The sequence below is a fragment of the Bos indicus x Bos taurus genome, chromosome 16, assembly GCF_003369695.1.
Source record: "Bos indicus x Bos taurus breed Angus x Brahman F1 hybrid chromosome 16, Bos_hybrid_MaternalHap_v2.0, whole genome shotgun sequence".
In the NCBI taxonomy this organism is placed as follows: Eukaryota; Metazoa; Chordata; class Mammalia; order Artiodactyla; family Bovidae; genus Bos; species Bos indicus x Bos taurus.
The window spans coordinates 7,278,540-7,305,974 of NC_040091.1; positions in this window are offsets into that span (position 1 = coordinate 7,278,540).

Below are 27,435 nucleotides of genomic sequence, written 5' to 3' on the forward strand. Positions count from 1 at the left end.
CTGTCGAGTTGGTGATGCCATCCATTCATCTCATCCTCTGTCGTCCCCCTCTCCTCCTGCCCCCAATCCCTCCCTGCATCAGAGTCTTTTCCAATGAGTCAACTCTTCGCATGAGGTGGCCAAAGTACTGGAGTTTCAGCTTTAGCATCATTCCTTCCAAAGAAATCCCAGGGCTGATCTCCTTTAGAATGGACTGGTTGGATCTCCTTGTAGTCCGAGGGACTCTCAAGAGTCTTCTCCAACACCATAGTTCAAAAGCATCAATTCTTCGGTGCTCAGCCTTCTTTACAGTCCAACTCTCACACCCATAAATGACCACTGGAAAAACCATAGCCTTTACTAGACGGACCTTTGTTGGCAAAGTAATGTCTCTGCTTTTAAATATGCTATGTAGGTTGGTCATAACTTTCTTTCCAAGGAGTAAGCGTCTTTTAATTTCATGGCTGCAGTCACCATCTGCAGTGATTTCGGAGCCCAAAAACATAAAGTCTGACACTGTTTCCACTGTTTCCCCATCTATTTCCCATGAAGTGATTGGACTGGATGCCATGATCTTTGTTTTCTGAATGTTGAGCTTTAAGCCAACTTTTTCACTCTTCACTTTCACTTTCATCAAGAGGCTTTTTAGTTCCTCTTCACTTTCTGCCATAAGGGTGGTGTCATCTGCATATGTGAGGTTACGATATTTCTCCCAGCAATCTTGATTCCAGCTTGTGTTTCTTCCAGTCCAGCGTTTCTCATAATGTACTCTGCATAGAAGTTAAATAAACAGGGTGACAATATATTTGGAACCAGGCTGTTGTTCCATGTCCAGTTCTAACTGTTGCTTCCTGACCTGCACACAAATTTCTCAAGATGCAGGTCAGGTGGTCTGGTATTCCCATCTCTTTCAGAATTTTCCACAGTTTATTGTGATCCACATAGTCAGAGGCTTTGGCATAGTCAATAAAGCAGAAATAGAAGCTATTGTAAATAGTAGTTTAATGAACAGTGGGGTACATGTGTCTTTTTCAATTTCTCTAAGTAGGCCTGTTTTTAATAAGCGTTATTTGTGGTGAATAGTAACTATAAAATAATTAATAAAACTTATTCAAATTTGTTTCTTTTTACAGTATTTTTTAACTCTGATGCTATATATATATATATATATATATATATATAAGCATTTACCAGTAATTTCAATAACTACAAAGTATTATTAGTATTGAATCTAGATGTTTGATCTAGTGTAGTTTAATTTCTGTCTATTTTATTCCATAGTTTATTACTCTTTTAAATGTAAGTTCTTCTTTCAGATATAATTTTGAACATCATTTTCAGACTTATTTTAAGACTTTGAAATGTTGCTCTTTACAGATTAATTTTATCAGGAATCAATTTTTAGCTGTCAACTTCATTGGGATTTTCAGGATTGCATTTCTTATTGTTTTGTTTTAACTTTTGTTGAGAGTTCACTTTCAGCAAGAGCTTTTGGATTTTTTTTTTTCTTCTGTTTGGCATTTTGAAATTAAGTAGCTCATAATGAATTCCAGCCTTAAGACACATTTGAGAGAGTGATTGCTGAGTCACTCAGTCGTGTCCAACTCTTAGTTTCCCCATGAACTGTGTCCGCCAGGCAGCTCTGTCCGTGGAATTTTCCAGGCAAGAGTACTGGAGTGGGCTGACATTTCCTCCTCCAGGGGATCTTCCCAATCCAGGGAGATATGTTTAGTAGTATTTAATTATTTTTCCTTCTTTTATTCACTGATAGAAGTGGAAATACTGACTTCGAGTATTAAGTTAACCTGAGGTCCCCATAATCCTAACAATAAATTAGCATACCAACCAAGAAGGAGCAATACTCATGTGATAGACAAATTCCCTGTTCTCAGGGATTTATTTCATATATCAAACCAACTGTCTTTTTTAGCTTTCTTCATGTTTATAGTTGCTCTGATTTTAAATGAAGGGCAACATCAAAGGTAGAAATAACTTGCTGTACTGTGCCAGTTGTTTGGGCTGAGTTTCAAAACTGCTTCAGAATCAGATGGAAAAAGCAATTTTCAATTATTGGAAATAAGTACAATATACCTTGACAATATAATAGGTAATGTAAACTGTATACAAAGGGTCATTCTATGTCATATTGCCTTCAAATTTATGATTTTGAGGAACCATCGAGAATTTTTATGCAGCATTAATGACATTTTAATCTATGCTGATTTATTTATTTAGATTAGAAAAAGTTATGTTTTCTAGTTTTGTGGATAACTTGTCAATAACATTGCTTGTGTAATCATATGTACGAGTACATATGGTATATCAGCAACTTCATTTTTTAGTTTGAACTATTTCTGTTACATTTATTTTATTTCTTTATTTCTTTTGGAAAAGTTACAGTGACCTAAACATTAATTTACTTAAATTACAAAATGCGTTATAGGAGCCAGAAAACTGGTGCCTTTCACTTTGGCCTATACAGACTCAACTGGAGATTGAAATGCTATGAGGAACTAATATTCTTCAGGAAGACTCAGCTTATGCTTTTATCTATCATTAGTGTTTATGTGTGGAGAAGGCAATGGCACCCCACTCCAGTACTCTTACCTGGAAAATCCCATGGACGAAGGAGCCTGGTAGGCTGCAGACCATAGGGTCACGAAGACTCGGACACGACTGAGCGACTTCACTTTCACTTTTCACTTTCCTGCATTGGAGAAGGAAATGGCAACCCACTCCAGTGTTCTTGCCTGGAGAATCCCAGGGACGGGGGAGCCTGGTGGGCTGCCGTCTCTGGGGTTGCACAGAGTCAGACACGACTGAAGCGACTTAGCAGCAGCAGCAGCAGTGTTTATGTGATAAGTGTATTCAGCTATTCATGAATTCTGATGTTTGTTCCACAGTAAGAACTACCTAGTCAAATACCTTACCTTTATGACTAAGAAAAACAGGGATCAGACTTGTGACATTTGTTATAAACTGTCACATGTTGGAATGCATTCTTAAGGTGATAAAAATTTATAAGTAAATGGATACTATTCTTTGACCTTAAGCATTGTAAAGCTGTACACTTAAGCTTAAACTGTAAAACTCCTACATTAACAGTTAAAAAGAGAAAAAGAAAAAAAAAAGTATATTCAAGTTTAAGAATTGTTATAATTTTTTAACCTAATTATTACTCTGCACCCTGTTACCAGGCAGCAAGTCCTATTCAGCCATTTGCAATGGGCTTCTCCCCCCAAGGAAGCAACTGTCAGTGAGTGACCATTAGTGGGGACATTCAGCCAAGATCAGTGGAGCAGGGATCGTCAGGTGGACAGTGAGGTAAGAGTCCATCCCGGCCTTCCCCTCCAGTTCATCCAGCCTCAGACAAGTGGTGATCCGGGGGCCCAGGGGACATGTCGGGGGCCGTGTCCTGCTGACCTCCAGAGCCCTCACTGCAGCCTCTACTGGCCGGGTCTAGGCCTTGAGGAGGCAGTGACCCTCTCCCTGCCTCTGCCACCTCCTGGCAGCACCATCTGCCCTGGATGCCATCTGCAAGACCTGCTCCCACTCCCCCCACCACATGGCTGGCCTGAGGAGCCTGAGGGCCGGTTGCGTTTGCCGCCCGGCTCCCTCAGCAATGATGGCTGAGCAGGGTCTGAGGACCAAGCCCTGAGGTTGCTGCCAGCTGAGCTCTGACTCTGCCAGGACTGGACCCCGGAGGGTAAGTCATGCCTCAGGACCTGCCCTTTCTTGTCAGAACAGAGACTATAACTCATGAGATATTTACGGGAACAGTTACCTAACCATTACCTGGCCCCCAGATCTAGGGCTCTGACACCAAAATGTTTAAAACACCTCATCACGCTCCTGCCTCAGCTTTCTAGGAAAGGGCTTCACTGAGGGCTTTCAGGCAGTTTGGGGTTGTTAAGGCTTAAGCCACTCCTCTCCTTGCAGGGCCCTCAGTATATCTTTCTGGCTCCACACTCTGAGCTTCTGTTCTTGTTTTGCCTTCCTGTAAATTGGGCATAGGGACTTGATTTTCAGTAAAAGGCAGAGCTTCAGACAGGGTAATTGCCTGTTTGCTTTTGCCTATAAGTAGAAATGCCAAATGACCATCTCGATACCAATTCATGAAATGTGGCCAATGGTTTGGTGGAATGATCAGGTACAATTGTAAGATTCATGGAAAAAGAGTCTTGAAGATGGTATGTAGATAGATATCTTTGGAAACAGGATAGGAAGATATTTGTGTTCCATGTGAATTAGTAAAAAGAAAACCAACCAAACAAATAAACAACAACAACAACAACAAAAAAAAAGAGGGACTTTAGCAATCAAGTGACTAAGACGGCCTCTACTATGAATGTCTGTCAGCATCCTGCTCAGCCACCTGTCTTTGCTCAGTGACTCATGAACAAAGCAGCCTTGGTGACAAGGATGGGGTCAGCATGATCTTAGCAATGCTGAATTCCACCCCCAAGGCTGGCCTGGCTGTAGACTCTGTTGAGTGTCCTTATCCCAACAATGGAGACTGACCCTGAGTTCTCTGAGGTGATCAGCCAGCTACCTGGTGGCAGGCTGACTACATTAAATCCCTCTCTTTATCGAATTGGATAACATCTTGCTTTTCCTGGAAAATACACTTACTCCAAAAATGAATTTGCTTTCCTTGTCCACAGTGCTTCCCCCCAGACTACCATGACTGTTATATCCACTGTCATGGTTTCCCACACAGCTTTGCTTCTGAACTAAATCCTGCAGAATTCCCTTTCTAGTGTGTTTCTACATCTGGTAGCCTGCAAGAGCTACACTCCTGTGAAACTTCAAGGAGGCTTTGCAATAACTATTTTATAGTGCACACACACACACACCTCCTAATGACCTAGTTACACACTCATCTTTTCACTGCTGTGTAGGAATTTTGAAGCTGCAATTAAATTGATTTAATGAATCAGGCCTAAGCAGTCAGTTTTATTAAAAGATATATCATCTTGGGTGGGCCAAATTTAATTAATCAAAAGGCCTTTAAAACAGGATGTGTGCGTGTTAGTCGCTAAGATGTGTCTGAGTCTTTTGTGACCACATGGATGGAAGCCCACCAGACTCCTCTGTTCATGGGGTTTCCCAGGCAAGAATCCTGAAGTAGATTGCTATTTCCTTTTCCAGGGGATCTTCCTGATGCAGGGATCAAACCTGGTCTCCTGCATTAGCAGGTGGCTTCCATAGCATTGAGCCACATGGGAAATTCTGTTAAAAAAGGATAGACCCTTTCCATGACCAGAGATTCCAGGCTTCAGTTCCAGTCATGATTTTTAGCTCCTGACTGTATGCCTTGCCAAAGTTCTCTTCTTTAATCAGCCACCAGAAATGGGTGAACCAATCCCTTGTAATAAGTATTGCTTCTTTTATTGAATTTCTGTGCACAAAAGTAATTCATGTTATTAGAGATTATTTCTAACACCACAAGAAGCACTTTTATTAATTACATTTCTTTAATGTTGATTATAATTTTTACAACTGATAGACCAATGTTGTCTCCTGAGTATTAAGTAAGCACCATAATTTATGTTAGGCATCACTCTTCCTGTTGTACAGTTTTGTGGGTTTTGACAAATGCATCATGCCATGTGTCCACCATTGTAATGTTGTATAGATAGTTTTAGGACCCTAAAGACCCCTGGGCTCCACTTATTCATCCTTCTTTCTCCTCCCGTTCCACCAAACTCTTCCACCAAACTGCAGGCAATCCCTGATCTTTTCTACACCTCTAGAGCTTTGCCTTTTCCAGAATGTCATATAGGTGAAAGCATCCCTTTTGATTCAGGATTTTGAGAATGATTTCTTTCATAGTAATAGCTCTTTAAACTTCCATTTCTTTCAAGGCTAAGTAACCCATTTCCTTTCCTTACCAAATAATAATCTGTTGTATGAATGCATCACAGTTTATTCACTTACTGAAGGACAACTTGATTACTTCCAATTTTTGGCAATTATGAATAAAGTTGCTCTGAACATCTGTGTGGAAGCTTTCATGTTTTCAATGAATTTGGATAATGAACTTGGAGTGTGATTGCTGTATTACATGATGCTGCTAAGTCGCTTCAGTTGTGTCCGACTCTGTGCGACCCCATAGATGGCAGCCCACCAGGCTCCCCCGTCCCTGGGACTCTCCAGGCAAGAACACTGGAGTGGGTCACCATTTCCTTCTCCAACGCATGAAAGGGAAAAGTGAAAGTGAAGTCGCTCAGTCGTGTCTGACTCTTTGCAACCCCCTGGTCTGCAGCCTACCAGGCTCCTCCATCCATGGAATTTTCCAGGCAAGAGTATTGGAGTGGGGTGCCATTGCCTTCTCCAGTATTACATGATAGGTAGCCTATATTTAGCTTCATAAGAAGCCCATAAAGTGCTTGTACTGTTTTACATTCCAACAACAGTTAATAAATTGAGTTCCTTTCGCTCTGTATCTTCACCAATATTTGAGATTTTCTGTTTATTGGAGTTTAGCCGCTCTGATAATTAGTGTAGTGGTATCTCCTTTTAACAGAAATGAATTTTTCATTCTTTCTTACTTTACTTGAGACCTTACTTTTGTATTTATTTATTTAGTAGTGTAGTTATAGTGCAGTACCTGAAAACTTTAATCCTAGAACCAGGTTTTTTAGATTCAAATTCTAACTGTACCTTTTACTCCTTGATGACATAGGTTAGCTATTTAACATGTGTTTCAGTAATCTTATGGGTTTCCACAGTAAAGAGCTCAGATGCTAAAGAAATCCACCTGCAGTGCGCAAGACCTGGGTTTGTACCCTGGATCTGGAAGATCCCCTGGAGAAGAGAATGGCAACCCACTCTAGTATTCCTTGGTGAATCCAGTGTACAGAGGTTTTAGTCCATGGGGTCACAAAGAGTTGGACAGGAATAAGTGACTTTGACTTTTTTTCAGTAGCCTTAATGATAAGATATACCTCACAGAGTTGTTACAGTAATTAGGCTTAGATTATTATGGAACATATAAATGGCAATGAGTATCTGGCCTGTACTAAACTCTTTTATTATCTAATTGTATAAAATAACTTCATTTTTTGTCAAGAGGAAGCCATTCAGAATGTAAGTAATTCCAAATATAGGTAGAATAATGGTAATTATTTTAATTTTAAATTAATTTTATTTTATTATTATTTGTTTTTTCATTTACTGAGCCTGAGGATTCTATTTGCATTTTTTTTTTATTCTTCCAATTTTATTTTATTTTTAAACTTTACATAATTGTATTAGTTTTGCCAAATATCAAAATGAATCTGCCACAGGTATACATGTGTTCCCCATCCCGAACCCTCCTCCCTCCTCCCTCCCCATACCATCCCTCTGGGCCGTCCCAGTGCTCCAGCCCCAAGCATCCAGCATCATGCATCGAACCTGGACTGGCAACTCGTTTCCTACATGATATTTTACATGTTTCATTGCCATTCTCCCAAATGTTCCCACCCTCTCCCTCTCCCACAGAGTCCATAAGACTGTTCTATACATCAGTGTCTCTTTTGCTGTCTCGTACACCGGGTTATTGTTACCATCTTTCTAAATTCCATATATATGCGTTAGTATACTGTATTTATGTTTTTCCTTCTGGCTTACTTCACTCTGTATAATAGGCTCCAGTTTCATCCACCTCATTAGAACTGATTCAAATGTATTCTTTTTACTGGCTGAGTAATACTCCATTGTGTATATGTACCATAGCTTTCTTATCCATTCATCTGCTGATGGACATCTAGGTTGCTTCCATGTCTTGGCTATTATAAACAGTGCTGCGATGAACATTGGGGTACACGTGTCTCTTTCCCTTCTGGTTTCCTCAGTGTGTATGCCCAGCAGTGGGGTTGCTGGATCATAAGGCAGTTCTATTTCCAGTTTTTTAAGGAATCTCCACACTGTTCTCCATAGTGGCTGTACTAGTTTGCATTCCCACCAACAGTGTAAGAGGGTTCCCTTTTCTCCACACCCTCTCCAGCATTTATTATTTGTAGACTTTTGGATTGCAGCCATTCTGACTGGTGTGAAATGGTACCTCATAGTGGTTTTGATTTGCATTTCTCTGATAATGAGTGATGTTGAGCATCTTTTCATGTGTTTGTTAGCCATCTGTATGTCTTTTTTGGAGAAATGTCTATTTAGTTCTTTGGCCCATTTTTTGATTGGGTCGTTTATTTTTCTGGAGTTGAGCTGTAGGAGTTGCTTGTATATTTTTGAGATTAGTTGTTTGTCGGTTGCTTCATTTGCTATTATTTTCTCCCATTCTGAAGGCTGTCTTTTCACCTTGCTAATAGTTTCCTTTGATGTGCAGAAGCTTTTAAGGTTAATTAATTTTAAAGAAAACTTTGACATAATGATAACATTCCTCCATTGCTGCAGCATTACCATATTCAGCTGTGACTACACTATTTAAATTGTAATTCAGTAACTTCACAGTTGTAGGTCTTTTCACAAACCTTCAATATTGAGAAGGGCAGCCTAAAGTGTTCTTATTTATTTCTTTATTTAATGAAAGGGAGAAGGATACATTTTAACCACCACTATTTTGTAATTTTGTTTGCTCATGGCTTTGACTTGATGAAACTGAGTTTAGTATAATAAATTAAATTGCAAGCTCAAGATTTTGATCCTATAATTAACAATTCAATAAACTGAATTCTTAACATTTCAATTCTCTCTAGAAGATGCCATAGTTAAGCATCTTAATTTCAATATATAAGCAGATTTGTATTGGTACTCTGATTCATCTACCACAACAGAATAGCTTGTGGCCTGAATCTGCTGCTGCTGCTAAGTTGCTTCAGTCATGTCCGACTCTGTGTGACCCCATAGACAGCAGCCCACCAGGCTTCCCCGTCCCTGGGATTCTCCAGGGAAGAATACTGGAGTGGGTTGCCATTGCCTTCTCCAATGCATGAAAGTGAAAAGTGAAATTGAAGTCACTCAGTTGTGTCTGACTCTTAGCAACCCCATGGACTGCAGCCCACCAGGCTCCTCTGTCCCTGGGATTCTCTAGGCAAGAGTACTGGAGTGGGGTGCCATTGCCTTCTCTGGCCCTGAACCTAAAAGGGCACAAATTTCAGAGACTTAATTATTACAAACAGTATGTCTTCTGTTTTAATTTTCTAATGGAGAGTATCTCTAAGACACTTATGCAAGGAACTGACTTGTTTCATGGCCTTCAAAAATGTTGCCACCTCAGTTAAATTAATGGTCTAACAGCTTTGACCATTTTGGGAGAACTGTCAGTAGTTATATGTCTAAATTTGGCCAGTTTTATATGAGCTTGTTAAGACATTACAGGACTTCCTCAGTGGTCCAATGGTTAGGACTCTGAACTTTTACTGCCCAGGCCCAGGATTGGACCCTTGGTCAGGAAACTAAGATCCTGCAAGCCACAAGTTGTGGCAGTAAAAGAAAATAAAACAATCCTACCTCCCTTCTAAAACATTGTTAAACCCCAGAACTAAGTTGTGCATGTCAGGGACATCATATTTAGGAGTTTTTCTATCACATCAAAATTTTCATTTACACTACCAAATTTTAGAGCTAATGGATACATACATATATATATGTATGTATATATTTACTACATATATAGTTTTACTATATATATAATACCATAAATGGCTTAACTTTTTCATAGAATTTGTCCTGTGGATTTTCAGCATTATCATGACACTGAGTAATGCTTTGTGTCTTCAGTAATGTTATTTTTGGTTGTGGAATGTGGGGCATAATTTTTCTCCTGCATTCAAGAGATAATCCATTATAAACTCTCCATTCCTAAAACGTTTTAATGAACAGAGGATATTTTTCAATTACTATGCAATTAGATTTTATAGAATAATTATTATATTTTTAATATTGATATTTTACAAATCTGGGGAATTTCCAACAATGCTGAGGAATACCACTGGAAAAAACAAAAGAAAAAAAATAATCAAATTCCCTGTACTACTCTGGGCTCTTGTCTTGTCAGTGAAAAGCACATTTCTAAGAAAAGTTAATTTCAACAGCAGTAATATCTTTAAGGTAAATATTTCCCTTAAACTTGCCTATCATACAACCATACAAAAGAAGATAGGTTTAAAAAAAAAGGTCAGAATTTTTTATCTGATTGGTCAGAGCCAAAGGGCCAGTGATTTTTTTTAATATTAAACTAATATATAAAATAGAGTGAAACATACTTTTGTAGTTTTTAAGTCAAAGCCATCTCTTAAATGTTATTCTATTTATCACATTAAACTTTATTTTTATGATATACTTTCCAGTTTATTTATTTTTTAATTTACTTATTTTAATTGGAGGCTAATTACTTTACAATATCATAGTGGTTTTGTCATACATTGACATGAATCAGCCATGAGTTACATGTATTCCCCATCCTGAACCCCTGCTCCCACCTCCCTCCCCATCCCATCCCTCTGGGTCATCCTAGTGCACCAGCCCTGAACACCCTGTCTCGGGTCTGCTTCACGTATGATAATATACATGTTTCAGTGCTATTCTCTCAGATCATCCCACCCTTACCTTCTCCCACAGAGTCCAAAAGACGGTTCTGTACATCTTTGTCTCTTTTGCTGTCTCACATATACGGTTATCATTACCATCTTTCTAAATTCAATATATATGCATTCAGTTCAGTTCAGTTCGGTTCCGTCACTCAGTGGTGTCCGACTATTTGCGATCCCATGAATTGCAGCACGCCAGGCCTCCCTGTCCATCACCAACTCCCGGAGTTCACTCAGACTCAGGTCATCGAGTCAGTGATGCCATCCAGCCATCTCATCCTCTGTCTTCCCCTTCTCCTGCCCCTAATCCCTCCCAGCATTAGAGTCTTTTACAGTGAGTCAACTCTTCGCATGAGGTGGCCAAAGTATTGGAGTTTCAGCTTTAGCATCATTCCTTCTAAAGAAATCCCAGGGCTGATCTCCTTCAGAATGGACTGGTTGGCTCTCCTTGCAGTTCAAGGGACTCTCAAGAGTCTTCTCTAACACCACAGTTCAAAAGCATCAATTCTTCAGTGCTCAGCTGTATTCACAGTCCAACTCTCACATCCATACATGACCACAGGAAAAACCATAGCCTTGACTAGACGGACCTTTGTTGGCAAAGTAATGTCTCTGCTTTTCAATATGCTATCTAGGTTGGTCATAACTTTCCTTCCACGGAGTAAGCGTCTTTTAATTTCATGGCTGCAGTCACCATCTGCAGTGATTTTGGAGCCCAGAAAAATAAAGTCTGACACTGTTTCCCCATCTATTTCCCATGAAGTGATGGGACCGGATGCCATGATCTTCGTTTTATGAATGTGGAGCTTTAAGCCAACTTTTTCACTCTCCTCTTTCACTTTCATCAAGAGGCTTTTTAGTTCCTCTTCACTTTCTGCCATAAGGGTGGTGTCATCTGCATATCTGAGGTTACTGATATTTCCCCAGCAATCTTAATTCCAGCTTGTGCTTCTTCCAGTCCAGCATTTCTCATGATGTACTCTGCATAGAAGTTAAATAAGCAGGGTGACAATATACAGCCTTGACGTACTCCTTTTCCTATTTGGAACCAGTCTGTTGTTCCATGTCCAGTTCTAACTGTTGCTTCCTGACCTCCATACAAATTTCTCAAGAGGCAGGTCAGATGGTCTGGTATTCCCATCTCTTTCAGAATTTTCCAGTTTCTTGTGATCCACACAGTCAAAGGCTTTGGTATAGTCAATAAAGCGGAAATAGAGGTTTTTCTGGAACTCTCTTGCTTTTTCGATATAGGCATTAATGTACTGTATTGATGTTCTTCTTTCTGGCTTTTTTTACTCTGTGTAATAGGCTCCAGTTTCATCCACCTCATTAGAACTGATTCAAATGTATTCTTTTTAATGGCTGAGTAATATTCCATTTTGTACTTGTACGACTCCTTCCTTATCCACTCGTCTGCTGATGGACATCTAGGTTGCTTCCATGTCCTGGCTATTATAAACAGTGCTGTGATGAACATTGGGGTACACATATATCTTTCAGTTCTGATTTCTTGATGTTTATGCCCAGTAGTGTGATTACTGGGTCATATGGCAGTTCTATTTCCAGTTTTTTAAAGAATCTCCATTCTGTTTTCCATAGTGGTGTACTAGTTTGCACTCCCACCAACATTGTAAGACAGTTCCCTTTTCTCCACACCCTCTCCAGCATTTATTGTCTGTAGATTTCTGGATAGCAGCCACTCCGACCGGCATGAGATGGTACCTCATAGTGGTTTTGATTTGCATTTCTCTGATAATGAGTGATGTTGAGCGTCCTTTCATGTGTTTGTTAGTCATCTGTATGTCTTCTTTGGAGAAGTGTTTAGTTCTTTGGCCCATTTTTTGGTTGGGTCATTTATTTTTCTGAAATTGAGCTGCAGGAGTTGCTTGTATATTTTTGAGGTTAATTCTTTGTCAGTTGATTTGTTTGCTATTATTTTCTCCCATTCTGAAGGCTGTCTTTCTACTTTGCTTATAGGTTCCTTCATTGTACAAAAGCTTTTAAGTTTAATTAGGTCCCAGTTGTTTATTTTTGGTTTTATTTCCATTACTCTGGGAGGTGAGTCATAGAGGATCCTGCTATGATTTATGTTGGAGAGGGTTTTGCCTATGTTTTCCTCTAGGAGTTTTATAGTTTTGGGTCTTACATTTAGATCTTTAATCTATTTTGAGTTTATTTTTGTGTATGGTGTTAGAAAGTGTTCTAGTTTCATCCTTTTACAAGTGGTTGACCAGTTTTCCCAGCATCACTTGTTTAAGAGATTGTCTTTTCTCCATTCTATATTCTTGCCTCTTTTGGCAAAGATAAGGTTTCCATATATTCGTGGTTTCATTGTCTATGAAATGAGTGTAATAATTTCATGTATGTAAAGGTGGGCTTCCCAGATGCTACAGAGGTAAAGAAGCTGTCTTTCAATGTAGAAGAGGCAAGAGATTCAAGTTCAGTCCCTGGGCTGGGAAGATCCCCTGGAGAAGGAAATAACTGCCCACTCCAGTATTCTTGCCTGGAGAAATCCTTGGACAGAGGAGCCTTGTGGGCTATACTCCATGGGACCGCAAAGAGGTGGACCCTATGGGCACACACACAATTTAAAAGGGAGCTAGCCTAGAATCACCAGATGTAGATAATATCAGTTCCTTTCTTCTCCCTACCTTTAATTAGAGATAATGGGGATCGGGTGATTTGAACAACCTGCTTTGGGGAAATTGATGGAAAAAAACAGCATGTGTGGGTCTGCCCTGTGAGGCAAAGCCCCCTTGCTGGAGGAAAGTTGAGGTGTGTGTGTGTGGTCTAATCCTTTGCAGGGTTTGTGGTTCAAGGACTGAAAAGAACTAATGTAAGAGGAGATTTGATTCAGAATTGGTGGAGGTGGAGGTGGGGTGGGTGGTCACATTCTGAAGGTTGAACTAGCAGATGTGAAATGCAAAGGGAAAGAAAGCGAGGGATTAATCATGATTATCAGCTTTTTGTCAAGAAAAAAACTGTAAGGAGTCTATCGGACTATGAAGTGAGGCAGATTGCAACAGAGAAAGATCCCTTCTCTTGAGTTGATGGCACACTTGAATATGACTCACAAGTTCCAGGCAGAAGATTTGCGAGCACCAACAAATTGCACATAAATAGGAAACCAAAATGCATTAATTGCTTATACAAAAAGATGAAGTCATTTTCATTTTCTATTTACTTACATTGTAATACTGTAAAAATTTCTAAGGGAGATAGTCATTTCAAAATTTTTCATTTAAAGAAAAACAATAATATTCTAACAGACATATTCATGAAGAATAGTATTACCAAAATGAGAGGAAAGTAAAAATAAAACAAGATATTATTTGAATAATATTTTGTAAATTTTATGCAAGCAAAGTTTCTCTAGATGCCGTGGACTATTAACTTTTTCTCTTCTCATTTTCTTTGCCCTTATATGTATAACATGAACCACTGATGGGACTGAATTTGTTGTTGTTTAGTTGCTAAGTCGTGTCCAACTCTTTGTGACCCCATGGACTAGCCCACCAAGCCTCTCTGTTCATGGGATATCCAAGGCAAGAATACTGGGGTGAGTTGTCTTTTCCTTCTCCAGGGGGTCTTCCCAACCCAGGGATCAAACCCACATCTCCTGAATTGGCAGGTGGTTTCTTGACCTCTGAGTCACAAGGGAAGCCCTAAGAATGAGTTCAGTGAGTAGTTAATTTGAATTGGAAGTCACGGAAAAAACAAACCAAGAGAAAATAAGATTTATAGATATGTACATCATTTTCTGTAGATTATTTCACTTGTTAGTCAATACATTGTAATTATAAGCTATATAAATAGCTAAAGTAATTTAGATTCAAAGATGTTTTAGAGTCTTGTCTTAGTTTACTAGGACTGCCATCACAAAATACCACAGACCCTGTTGTTTAAAAAGACCAAACACTATTCTCTCACGTTCTGGAGGCTGGGATTAAAGGTCGAGTTGGATTTTCTTGAGCAGTCCATCCTTGGCTTTGAGATGACTGCCTTCTCATTGGGTTCTCTCATGGCTTTCTTTCGGTGTAGATACAGAATTAAGACTGCAACAGAAAAGTGTCGGATGATAATATTAAGTTCAGAACACTCCCATGGCTATTAAACAATAAAACTGGGATTTTCCTTCTCCCAGACTCCACAGTGTAAGCTGTGCACATGTAGTGTTTGACATCAGACTGAGGCCTGAGACTAGAGACAGAGGTAGGAGCAAACAGTGGGAAGGGAGCAGGGGTCACTTGAACAGTCTTACGTAATGGAGATATATAAATGCTGATACTGAAATTATTGCTTACTTTGCTTTGAGTCAAATTACCTGTAGGCCATTTAAAAATGTGTTTATTTTTTGAATTAATATTTAACTTTTATTGAAGTATAGTTGATTTGCAATGTTGTATTAATTTCAGGTATACAGCAAAGTGATTCAGTTTCATATATATATATATATATATATCTTCATATGTATCTGTGGGCTTCCCTGGGCTTTCCTTCTGAAGTAAAGAATCTGCCTGCCAATGCAGGAAATGAGGATTCAAGTCCTGGGTGGGGAAGGTGCCCTGGAGAAAGAAATGGTAACCACTGGTAACCACTAGTTTGGTCTCTCTATCTGTGAGTCTGCTTCTTTTTGTTACATTCACTAGTTTGTTGTATTACTGATATTCTACACATAAGGGATATCATTCAGTATCTGTCTTTCTCTGATTTATTTCACTGAGCATAATACCTTCCAAATCTATCCATGTTGCTACAAATGGCATATTTTAATGTTTATGGATGAGTAGTATTCTATGTCTGTGAATATACACACACACACACACATATAACATATTCTTTATCCATTCATTGGCTGATGGATACTTAGGTTACTTTCATATCTTGGCAACTGTAAATAATACTGCTTTGAACAATGGGCTTCATGTACTTTTTTTGAAATAGTGGTTTTGGTTTTCTTCAAATATATACTCAGGAGTAGAACTGCTAGATCATATGGTAGCTCTATTTTTATTTTGTTGAGGAACCTTTATACTGTTTTCTGTAGTGTCTGTTGCAATTTACATACTCACCAACAGTGTGGGAGGGTTCACTTTTCTCAGTATCCTCACCAACATTTGTTTTTTGTATACCTCATTGTTTGTTTTTTTAATCTGCATTTCCCTGATGATGAATGATGCTGAGCATCTTTTCACATGTTTCTATTCAGTATTTTTAAACTGATATGTACACGTATAAATCTTAACACATATGCAATTTCTTTTATGTTTCACCCACTTAGATGTGGGTCTAGGCCCTTTCCTTTAATAAGAGTTGATACAGAGTGATGATGGCTTACTTACCAATGACAGATGTCCTGGAAATAACACTGTGTAATGTCCACAGTTAAGCCTGAAAAGGCCATGAGCCACTCAGGTCAATCTCCTGTTGGAGCCGTCCACCACCCACAATGAGCTCTGCAGTTCTGCCTTCTAGGAGGAAGCCCAGGCCTTGTGGGGAGGCTTCCTGAACCTCCGCCAGCAAGCCCAGCTTCAGCTGCAGACGTGGCGGTGACATCACCTGTGGAGGAGTCCAGCTCCTAGTGTCAGTATCAATCCCAACTGGTGAGTCTCCTCTCCTGAGACCCTAACATCGTAGAGCAGAAAGAGCCATCCCCACTGCACCCTGTCTGAATTCCTCACCTTGGGACCAAAGTGGGTGTCACATGCCATGACGTGGGGCTTAGTTTATAAAAATATTTTATATTAAAAGCAAAGAGAATAACACAGTTGTGGAAAATTCACAGGTTACAACAGAACATACATTAGAATCTGTTTCCTTCCTTCCCTATTCTGTAGCCTTCTAGATGCTGTCACTGGAAGTAATGTTATTTTCTTCTAGACTTATTAATGGAACTATCAGATAGTGCTGACACTCTGACATGCATGTTTCTAAGAGCTTTACCTACATTTACTCATTTGCTCTTCATTCACCATGAGTTCTCAGGTGGTAGCTGGAAGGGAAGTCTTCTGCTTCATTCTGATTTCCTTCCAAAACTGGGTGTATGAACAGCTATACTTTACTCCTTTTTGAATTATATTCCTCCAATATGTTTGAAAATACAGTCCCTAGGGATTTGCCTGGCAGTCAGTTCAGTTCTATTCAGTCATTCAGTCATGTCCAACACGTTGCAACCCATGAATCTCAGCAGGGCAGGCCTCCCTGTCCATCACCGTCTCCTGGAGTTCACTCAAGCTTACATCCATCAAGTTGGTGATGGCATCAAGCCATCTCATCCTCTGTTTCCCCCTTTTCCTCTTGCCCCCAATCCCTCCCAGCATCAGAGTCTTTTCCAATGAGTCAACTCTTCGCATGAGGTGGCCAAAGTACTGGAGTTTCAGCTTTAGCATCTTTCCTTCCAAAGAACACCCAGGGCTGATCTCCTTTAAAATGGACTTATTGGATCTTCTTGCAGTCCAAGGGACTCCCAAGAATCTTCTCCAACACCATAGTTCAAACACATCAGTTCTTCAGCACTCAGCTTTCTTCACAGTCCAACTCTCACATCCATACATGACCACTGGGAAAACCATAGCCTTTACTAGACAGACCTTTGTTGGCAAAGTAATGTCTCTGCTTTTCAATATGCTATCTAGGTTGGTCATAACATTCCTTCCAAGGAGTAAGCGTCTTTTAATTTCATGGATGCAATCACCATCTGTAGTGATTTTGGAGCCCAGGAAAATAAAGTCAGCTGTTTCTACTGTTTCCCCATCTATTTGCCATGAAATGATGGGACCAGATTCCATGATCTTCATTTTCTGCATATTGAGCTTTAAGCCAACTTTTTCACTCTCCTCTTTCACTTCATCAAGAGGCTCTTTAGTTCCTCTTCACTTGCTGCTATAAGGGTGATGTCATATGCATATCTGAGCTGATTGATATTTCTGCTGGCAATCTTGATTCCAGCTTGTGCTTCATCAGCCCAGTGTTTCTCATGATGTACTCTGCATATAAGTTAAATAAGTGGGGTGACAATATACAGCTTTTCCATACTCCTTTTCCTATTTGGAACCAGTCTGTTGTTCCATGTCCAGTTCAAACTGTTACTTCATGACATGCATGCAGGTTTCTCAAGAGACAGGTCAGGTGGTCTGGCAATCCCATCTTTTTCAGAATTTTCCAGAGTTTATTGTGATCCACACAGTCAAAGGTTTGGCATAGTCAATAAATCAGAAATAGATGTTTTTCTGGGAGTCTCTTGCCTTTTCGATGATCCAGTGGATGTTGGCAATTTGATCTCTGTTTCCTCTGCCTTTTCTAGATCCAGCCTGAGCATCTGGAAGTTCATGGTTCATGTATTGTTGAAGCCTGGCTTGGAGAATTTTGAGCATTACTTTACTAGCGTGTGAGATGAGTGCAGTTGTGCAGTAGTTTGAGCATTCTTTGGCATTGCCTTTCTTGGGATTGGAATGAAAACTGACCTTTTCCATTCCTGTGGCCACTGCTGAGTTTTCCAAATTTTCTGGCATATTGAGTGCAGCACTTTCACAGCATCATCTTTTAGGATTTGAAATAATTCAACTGGAATTCCATCACCTGCACTAACTTTGTTCATAATAATGCTTCCTGAGGCCCACTTGACTACACATTTCAGGATGTCTGGCTCTAGGTGAGTGTGATCATGCCATCAAGAGTATTTAAGTCTTCAAGATATTTTTGGTACAGTTCTGTGTATTCTTGCCACTTCTTAATATCTTCTGCTTCTGTTAGATCCATACCATTTCTGTCCTTTTTTTTGCCCATCTTTGAATGAAATGTTTCCTTGGTATCTCTAATTTTCTTGAAGAGATCTCTAGTCTTTCCAATTCTATTGTTTTTCTCTATTTCTTTTCATTGATCACTTGAACGGCTTTCTTATTTCTCCTTGCTTTTCTTTGGAACTCTGCATTCAGATGGGTATATCTTTCCTTTTCTCCTTTGTGTTTCACTTCTCTTCTTTTCTCATCTACTTGTAAGATCTCCCCAGACAACCATTTTGCCTTTTTGCCTTTATTTTTCTTGCTGATGGTCTAGATCCCTGTCTCCTGTACAATGTCACGAACCTCTGTCCATAGTTCTTCTGGCACTCTGTCTATCAAGTCTAATTCCTCGAATCTATATGTCACTTCCACTGTATAATCATAAGGCATTTGATTTTGATCATTCCTGAATGGTCTAGTGGTTTTCCCTACTTTCTTCATTTTGTAATTCAAGGCCTAACTTTGCTGTTACTCTAGGTATCGCTTGACTTCCGCTTTTGCATTCCAGTCACCTATGATGAAAAGGACATTTTTTTGGCATCATTTTTAGAAGATCTTGTAGGTCATTATAGAACAGTTTCAGTTCATCTTGTTCAGCAGTGTGTTGGGGTGTAGACTTGAATTACTGTGATGTTGAATGATTTACCTTGGAAACAAACAGAGATCATTCTGTCATTTTTGAGATTGCACCCAAGTACAGCATTTCAGACTCTTTTGTTAACTATGAGGGCTACTCCATTTTTTCTAAGGGATTCTTGCCCACAGTATTAGACATAATGGTGTTGTGAATTAAATTCGCCCATTCCAGTCCATTGTAGTTTACTGATTCCTAAAATGTCGATGTTCACTCTTGCCATCTCCTCTTTGACCACTTCCAATTTACCTTGATTCATGGCCCTAACATTCCAGGTTCCTATGCAATATTGCTCTTTATATCATCGAAGTTTCCTTCCATCACCAGTCACATCCACAACTGGATGATGTTTTTGCTTTGGATCCATCTCTTCATTCTTTCTGAAGTTATTTCTCCATTCTTCTCCAGTAGCATATTGGGCACATACTGACTTCGGGAGCTCAATTTTCAGTGTCATGTCTCTTTGCCTTTTCATCCTCTTCATCAGGTTCTCAAGGCATGAATACTGAAGTGGCTTGCCATTCCCTTCTCCAGTGGACCACATTTTGTCAGAACTCTCCACCATGTTCCATCCATCTTGGGTGGCCCTACACAGCATGGCTCATAGTTTCATTGAGTTAGACAAGGCTGTGGTCCATGTGAATAGTTTGATTAGTTTTCTGTGAACGTGGTTTTCATTCTGTCTGCCCTCTGATGGATAAGGATAAGAGACTTATGGAAGCTTCCCGATGGGAGAGACTGACTGTAGGGGAAACTGGTTCTTGTTCTGATGGGCAGGGTCATGCTCAGTAAATCCTAATCCCATTTTATGTTGATGAATTGCTTGGGACAGTGCAAACTATTAGTGAAGAAACTCATTTCAGTGGTCAAACTCAAAACGGCTCATGTATTCCACTGCTCTTCTTTTGCCCAGGATTTAAAAATCAAGCAAACTGTAAATCAGTTCTCTCCAAATGTCAAAGTACCATGTTGCTAGATTGTTTTTGAAGTGTTCAATAAATATTAATAATCATGAAAGAGAAGAGGTGTATGCAAAATGGGTAAATGGTGAAGTTTCTAAGTGGTTCACACAACCTGGATGCCCAGCAAAAAACTGTTCTGGAGAAAGGAACAAAGTTGCATTTACATAGTGACCTAAGAACTCAGAGGGGCTCTCCTGACCTCATCCACTTTGATCATTGCCTGGATCAACCCCCTCCTCCTTAGCATCCATATATGCTCCATTCTCATTATGTTTAGGACATGGACTGGATTGTCCAGCAAGAAGGACTTGACTTAGTCACATCATGTCCTTCAGACCATCCTTTTGAGATCACATTTTGAATCTGCCTAAAGACAGAGAGTCCCTTGGACAGCAGGGAGATTAAACCAGTCAATCCTAAAGGAAGTCCACCCTGAATATTCATTGAAAGGACTGATGCTGAAACTGAAGCTCCAGTCCTTTAGCCACCTGATGCCAAGAGCCAACTCATTGGAAAAGACCCTGACGCTGGGAAAGATTAAGGCAGGATTATACACAGGCAGCAAAGGATGAGATGGTTGCATGGCCTCACCGACTCAATGGACATGAGTTGGAGCAAATTCTGGGAGGTTGTCAAGGACAGGGAATCCTGACATGCTGCAGTTCATGGGGTGGCAAAGAGTCAGCACAACTTAGTGACTGAACAGCAGCAACAAAGGAAGAGAGGGTTTTATGAGGAAGGTAATATGAGACTTTTCCTAGAAAATTTTGTAATCAATAGAGACATTACCTGAAAATAGTATTTTGCATATGAATAATATTTTAGAATACCGTATTATTATAATATACTCAAGAACATGTTCTTTGTTGTATCCCACCACTGCTGAAGTGTTTATTAAGTTTATTGCTCATACCAATTGAGTAAAAAAAGTGAAGCTGATTACTCCACTGCTTCTAGAACTCAGTCTGTGGACGATGTTTCTCTATGCTTAATCTGATATTAGGTATCAGGTAAGTTCTACAAAGCATTGGAAGCAAAGTTTTAAATACAGTTTTATTGTGTGTGCATCTTTATTAAAAATTAAGACTTCTCAACTCAAAGATGCAGCTGAGCATACTCATGAGAAATTAATTTACATTTTTCTTAACAGTAATATAGATGTTTGTTAGTTCAGTCGCCCAGTCGTGTCCGACTCTTTGCGACTCCATGAATCGCAGCACGCCAGGCCTCTCTGTCCATCACAAACAACCTAATTTAAACTTTTAAAAATACATCTAGGTTCTGTGCTACAAATTCCAGTTGTTATCTTTTCAACAGAACATTAGAGATCTAAAAATACCAATAGCATTTCAAAAATACTAACTTAATCAAATGATCCGTGCTCACAGCTAACCCAGAAAATGATGTTGGCCATATGATAACATTAATGTTGACAGAGGATGAGATGGTTGAATGGCATCACTGATTCGATGGACGTGAGTTTGAGCAACCTCGGAGAGATAGTGAAGGACAAGGAAGCCTGGCATGCCACAGTCCATGGGGCCACAAAGAGTCAGAATGACTGAACAACTGAACACCACCACAATATAATATCCAGGGTAGAAACCAATGGTAGTTATTATACATAAAACCTTTGCTTAAGGGGGCATATAGGAGTCCAAAAATACTTTCTAGAAAAAATAAATATATGCTTTAGTCTTATATAATAATAGTGATTGGTATTTCAGCAGCAGGAGAATTACCAATAACATGGTTTCATGACATTGTCATGAGATGTAATAACACATTCATACATTTCCAAAAGACAAAGAGTACAAAATAAGATGAAGAAGATAGGTTATCTCTATAAAATGCCAAGGAAATATACAGGCTATGAAATGTATTTCTTAAATAGAGTCCTTTAGCCCCAATCTTATTTTGTGCTACTTCCATGAAGCTTTTTTAAGTTGCTTTACTTTTGTATTATGCTTATAGTACCTATTTTATGATAGTGTATAAATGTGCTCTAAACAGTGATTTAACAAACATAATATCTCTTTTCTATAATTACATTGTTCCTAAACTGAAAATGTTATCTTTAGAATCTGGTAACTAGCTCACTCCTGGGAAATAATTTTTACTGTGGAAAAATGAATGAAATATGATAGAAATAGCAGGTGAAACATAGAAACAGAAAATGGTATTTGTTATAGCTTACCTAACCATGAAGCAGAGATGTTCAATTTGAATCAAGGTAAGGTGCTTGGTGTTATATTGAGGCTTTTGCTGCAACACAGCAAAAAACATTCAATATCTTTTGAAGAATCTTGCAGTAGTTCAGAAACCTGAATCCCCTGGATTGGCTCACTATGAAAGAATAATGTTATAACATTGTTTTCACAGTTAGATGCATTCAAATTAGCCTCAGTGAGAGCTTTAAAGTTAAAAACCCTTAAACAAGAAAACTCAAATGCCTACTGAATTTCCATACAACATTTGCAAATTGACAGACACAATGTCTAGATATTTTGAGATAGAGCCAGAGCTATGACCTTGTAAACCATGAACATAATATACTGCAAAAAATCCTTGATGTTTGTTTATATCCCCTGAGATGACCAAGTTTTAATGGAATCAATTTAAACAATAAAAGAAGTAGATGATAGTTGGAATTATGAGTGTGTCCATTTTTGCACTTACTGTCTCAATTTTAATTAGAAATGTATGGTTTTTGAAGGCATAAATTATAAACAAAATGAAATGTGACTTAATTTTCCATTGTAAGCCTTTGGAACCCTTTAAATCATCTTTATCTAAGTAAAGAAAGTTGTGAGCTGCAATAATATATAGCAACAGACCCACAACGTTACTAGCAGTTCAGAAGTCACTGAGTTAATCAAAAGGAATTAGGTTTGCTCTCAGAAGGGGGGTGTTAAATACCCTTAAATTGAAGCATTCTGTTCTGGTAATATGAAAGTGTTTAGTTTCCCTTACTAATGATTTTCTTTTCATAGAAACATAGTTTGGACTGACCTAATTAGACATAAAATGAGATGTGTTCTTTGAGATAATAAAGGACCTGGTTTGGCTAAATTCTCATAGGATGACTGTTCCTCATTTTCCCTCACAGTATGTTCTTGATCACCAAAAGAATTTTTGCTTGTGTGATCACAGTGTTTGGTGGTTTCTCTTGAGATATTCCTCTACTTCAAGTGACCCACAGGTTTACTGATTCCGAACTTGATTTTAAATACAGCTATGTCTGTTGATCACTTCATTCATGGCTTCCTTAGGCTCACAGATTACAGGAGGTTGAAAATAGGGCAGATGTTTTCTAATTTGAAGATATTTTTTGGTATGGACCATTTTTTTTAGGTCTTTAATGAGTTTGTTACAGTATTGCTTCTGTTTATGTTCTGGGGTATTTATTTATTTTTTTTGGCCATGAGGCAGGTATGAGCTTAGCTCCCTAACCAGTGATTGAAACTGCACTGCCTGTATTGAAAAATGAAGTCTCAACCACTGAATGACCAGGGAGATCCCAAGGCTAATTAATTCACATTTCAACAGGACCTTTGACCACAACTTCCTGTGAATTAAAATGGTGAAACATGCATTGGAGGCTACATTGATACGGAGGCTTTTCTGGTTGGTCAAGAAAAATATATGTAGCATGCTGGTTAAAGGATAAATATCTCTATATTGATCAAGAATTTTTTGTTGCCAGTGAGAGGTACCAAATCCAGCTAACTTAAGGATACTGTGCATCCAGTGTGTCAAGAGACAGCTACTCTGCTGGGCTCGAGACATTCATGCTTAGGAGGTAATGGGAATGTTACCCTCCCTCCCCAGTATCTAAATACTGATAGCAATTATGGAGGAAATTACAGTGAAACACATTTATCTAACATAAGAGAATTTTCCAGAAAATCAAACTACAGTAATTTAGTGGGAGTTGTATAAAATTGAATGCCCATGCCATATTTGAAGAGTTGCATAGTTCATTTGTCAGTACATGTGTGCATGCTTAATCACTTCAGTGATGTCCAACTCTTTGCAACCATATGGACTGTAGTCTGCCAGGCTCTTCTATCCATGGGATTCTCTGGGCAAGAATGCTGGAGTGGGTTGCCATGCCTTCCTCCAGAGGATCTTCCTGACCCAGGGATCAAACACACATCTCCTATACCTTGGGCATTGTCAGCAGATTCTTTAACCACTGAGCCACTGAATAAGCCTTTCATTTCTCAGGTGGTGGTGGTTTAGTCACTAAGGTGTGTCCGATCTTGTGACACCATGGACTGTAGCCCACCAGCCTCCTCTGTCCATAGAATTTTCCAGGCAAGAATATTGGAGTGGATTGTCATTTCCTTCTTCAGGGGATAGTTCAATTACTTCAGTTCAATTACTGACCCAGTAATTGAACCTGGGTCTCCTGCATTGCAGGCAGATTCTTGACCGACTGAGCTATGAGGGAAGCCCATTTCACTTATCGGAGATGTAGTTAAATAAACTTTGATGTTATACAGGTTGGGTGGTTGGCTCCTTCCACTGGTAAATGATTTGTTTTATATATTCAATTAAAAACTATAGATATTGATAAAATTTCTCACTCCAAAGGCATGGCCCCCCAAAAGAAAGACAACAAATATTTCTATAATATATACTATGCACTGGGTATTTTATACGCTTTATATGTACTACTATATATATCCGTTAAGAATCCCTAAGGGACAGTTACTATGCAAATCTTTGTTTTTCAGATGGGAAAGTAGAAACTCATGTAATATAGAGTAAACGGAATAAAGTCACACCCCCAGTTAAAGGCAGAATCAGAATTCTGTTATATTCAGGCGTCTCCCATATTCTATTTACTTTAAGAAACACAAAAAAATTCATACATTGCCTTTCAAAATGTATTAAGAACTGATGCTATTTCCTTAGGAAAAATTAGAATTTGAAGTTAAAAGGAACAGAAATCATATAAATTTGATTTTTCACAGCAGAAATTTAGAATTTCTTGTAAAAGAAAGTAGTTTCTTAGCTAGAAAGACAAAATGAGGCCCTCTGTATATCACTGTAATCCACAAACATCTAATCAGAGATTTAGGTAAACGAAATCTGACTAGAGATAACTAGAACTGTTTGAAGCATGTGTGCAAAATACACAAATAAGGATATGAAAGAAATGAAGTGATATGTCAAATCTAAAGCCCAGCAAGGAAAGGATTACAGTTACTTTAGATGAAATAATATCTGTCCTGACCAGGTACCACATGAACTCACATGGGTAAGATTTGGAGGATGTTACTGTTTACTAGGTAGTCAGGAAGAAGGTGGAAGTGAGGTCTGGCCTTGGCAAAGCAGTTCAGGTGAGGTCACAGTGGTAGATTATGGCAAGCTGGAATCTAGTCTTAAACTGTCCAAAGACAAGAGACAGCCTTGTCAGCACAGTTTTCAGAAATAGGCTCAAGGTGTATGGGGTGAAATGTCAGACAGGACTTAATAAGTAACATTACAGTAAGTCTAGAGAGCACAACAGAGTCTATATATAATCAGGGTTTCAAACTGTGTGCCCACTCTGCCGAAAGCAATGAGACTTCATGAGTCATATAAAGTAGATATTTTGGGTTTTGTTTTTTAAAAATATGTTTTATGCTATGTGCTTAGTTGCTCCCTTGTGTCCGACTCTTTGTGACCCCAGTGGGCCTGCCAAGTTCCTCTGTCCATGGATTCTGCAGGCAAGGATACTGAAGTGGGTAGTCATTCCCTTCACCAGGGGATTGTCCAACCCAGGGAACAAACCAGTCTTCTGCATTGTAGTCAGATTCTTTACCATCAGAGCCACCAAGCAAGCCTGAAAATATATTTTATATTTTCTTATTTTTTACTGAAATATACCTGATTTACAATGTTGTGCTAGTTTCAGGTATATAGAGCAGTGACTCGGGTTTACCAGTATCTATATCTATATTTCTTTTTACAGATTCTTTGCCCTTTTAAGTTACTATAACATATTGTGTATAGTTCTCTGGGATGTACAATAGGTCCTCATTGATTATTTTATATATGATAGTATAAATATGCTAATGCCAAGCTCTTTATAAAGCCTTCCTCTTCTGGACTTGAAGGTAGAGTACAGGGTCGATCACAAAGCTTGGTGTATAATAATAGTTCAAGTTCATTTCAGTTGTTTAGTCGTGTCCAACTCTGCGACCCCATGGACAGCAGCACGCCCTGCTTCCCTGTCCATCACTACCTCCCCAGGATTGCTCAAACTCAGGTCCACTGAGTCAGGGATGCCCTGCAACCACCTCATCCTCTGTGGTCCCCTTCTCCTCCTGCCTTCAGTCTTTCCCAGCATCAGGGTATTTCCTAAGGAGTCAGTTCTTCGCATCAGGTGGCCAAAGTATTGGAGTTGCAGCTTCAACATCAGTCCTTCCAATGAATATTCAGGACTGATTTCCTTTAGGTTTGACTGGTTTGATCTCCTTGCAGTCCAAGGGACTCTCAAGAGTCTTCTCCAACACTACAATTCAAAAACTTCCCTGGTGGCTCAGACGGTAAAGCGTCTGCCTGCAATGCGGGAGACCTGGGTTCGATCCCTGGTTCAGGAAGATTCCTGGAGAAGGAAATGGCAACCCACTCCAATATCCTTGCCTGGAGAATCCCATGGACGGAGGAGCCTGATAGGCTACAGTCCACAGGGCTCGCAAAGAGTCAGACACGACTGAGCTACTTCACTTTCTCTCACTTTCACAGTTCAAAAGAATCAATTCTTCAGCACTTAACTTACTTTATAGTCTTAACTCTCACATCCATACATGACTACTGGAAAAACCATAGCCTTGACTAGACAGACCTTTGTTGGGAAAGTAATGTCTCTGCTGTTTAATATAATGTCTAGGTTGGTCATAGCTTTTCTTCCAAGGAGCAAGCGTCTTTTAATCTCATGGCTGCAGTCACCATCTGCAGTGATTTTTGGAGCCCCCAAAAATAAAGCAACCACTGTTTCCATTGTTTCCCCATCTGGTTGCCATGAAATGATAGGACTGAATGCCATGATCTTATTTTTTTTGAATGTTGACTTTTAAGACAACTTTTTCACTCTCCTCTTTCACTTTCATCAAGAGGCTTTTTAGTTCTTCACTTTCTTCCATAAGGGTGGTATCATCTGTATATCTAAGGTAATTGATATTTCTCCTGGCAAACTTGATTCCAGCTTGTGCTTCATCCAGCCCAGCATTTCATATGATGTACTCTGCACATTCTTGCCTGGAGAATTCCAGGGCCGGTGGAGCCTGGTGGGCTGCCATCTATGAGGTCGCACAGAGTCGGACACGACTGAAGCAACTTAGCAACAGCAGCAGCAGCAGGTATTTATTTGCTTCCCTTTGCTTAACTCTAGGGCTTGGATCAAAGCAACAAGCTCAGCCAATTGGGCACTTGTACTGGGGGAAAGAGACATTGTCTCTAAAACCTGTTCAGATATAACCACAGTGTAACCTGCTTTCTGCTTCCCATTCCTAACAAAAGAAGTGCCATCTGTACATGTATCCATGTCAGAATTG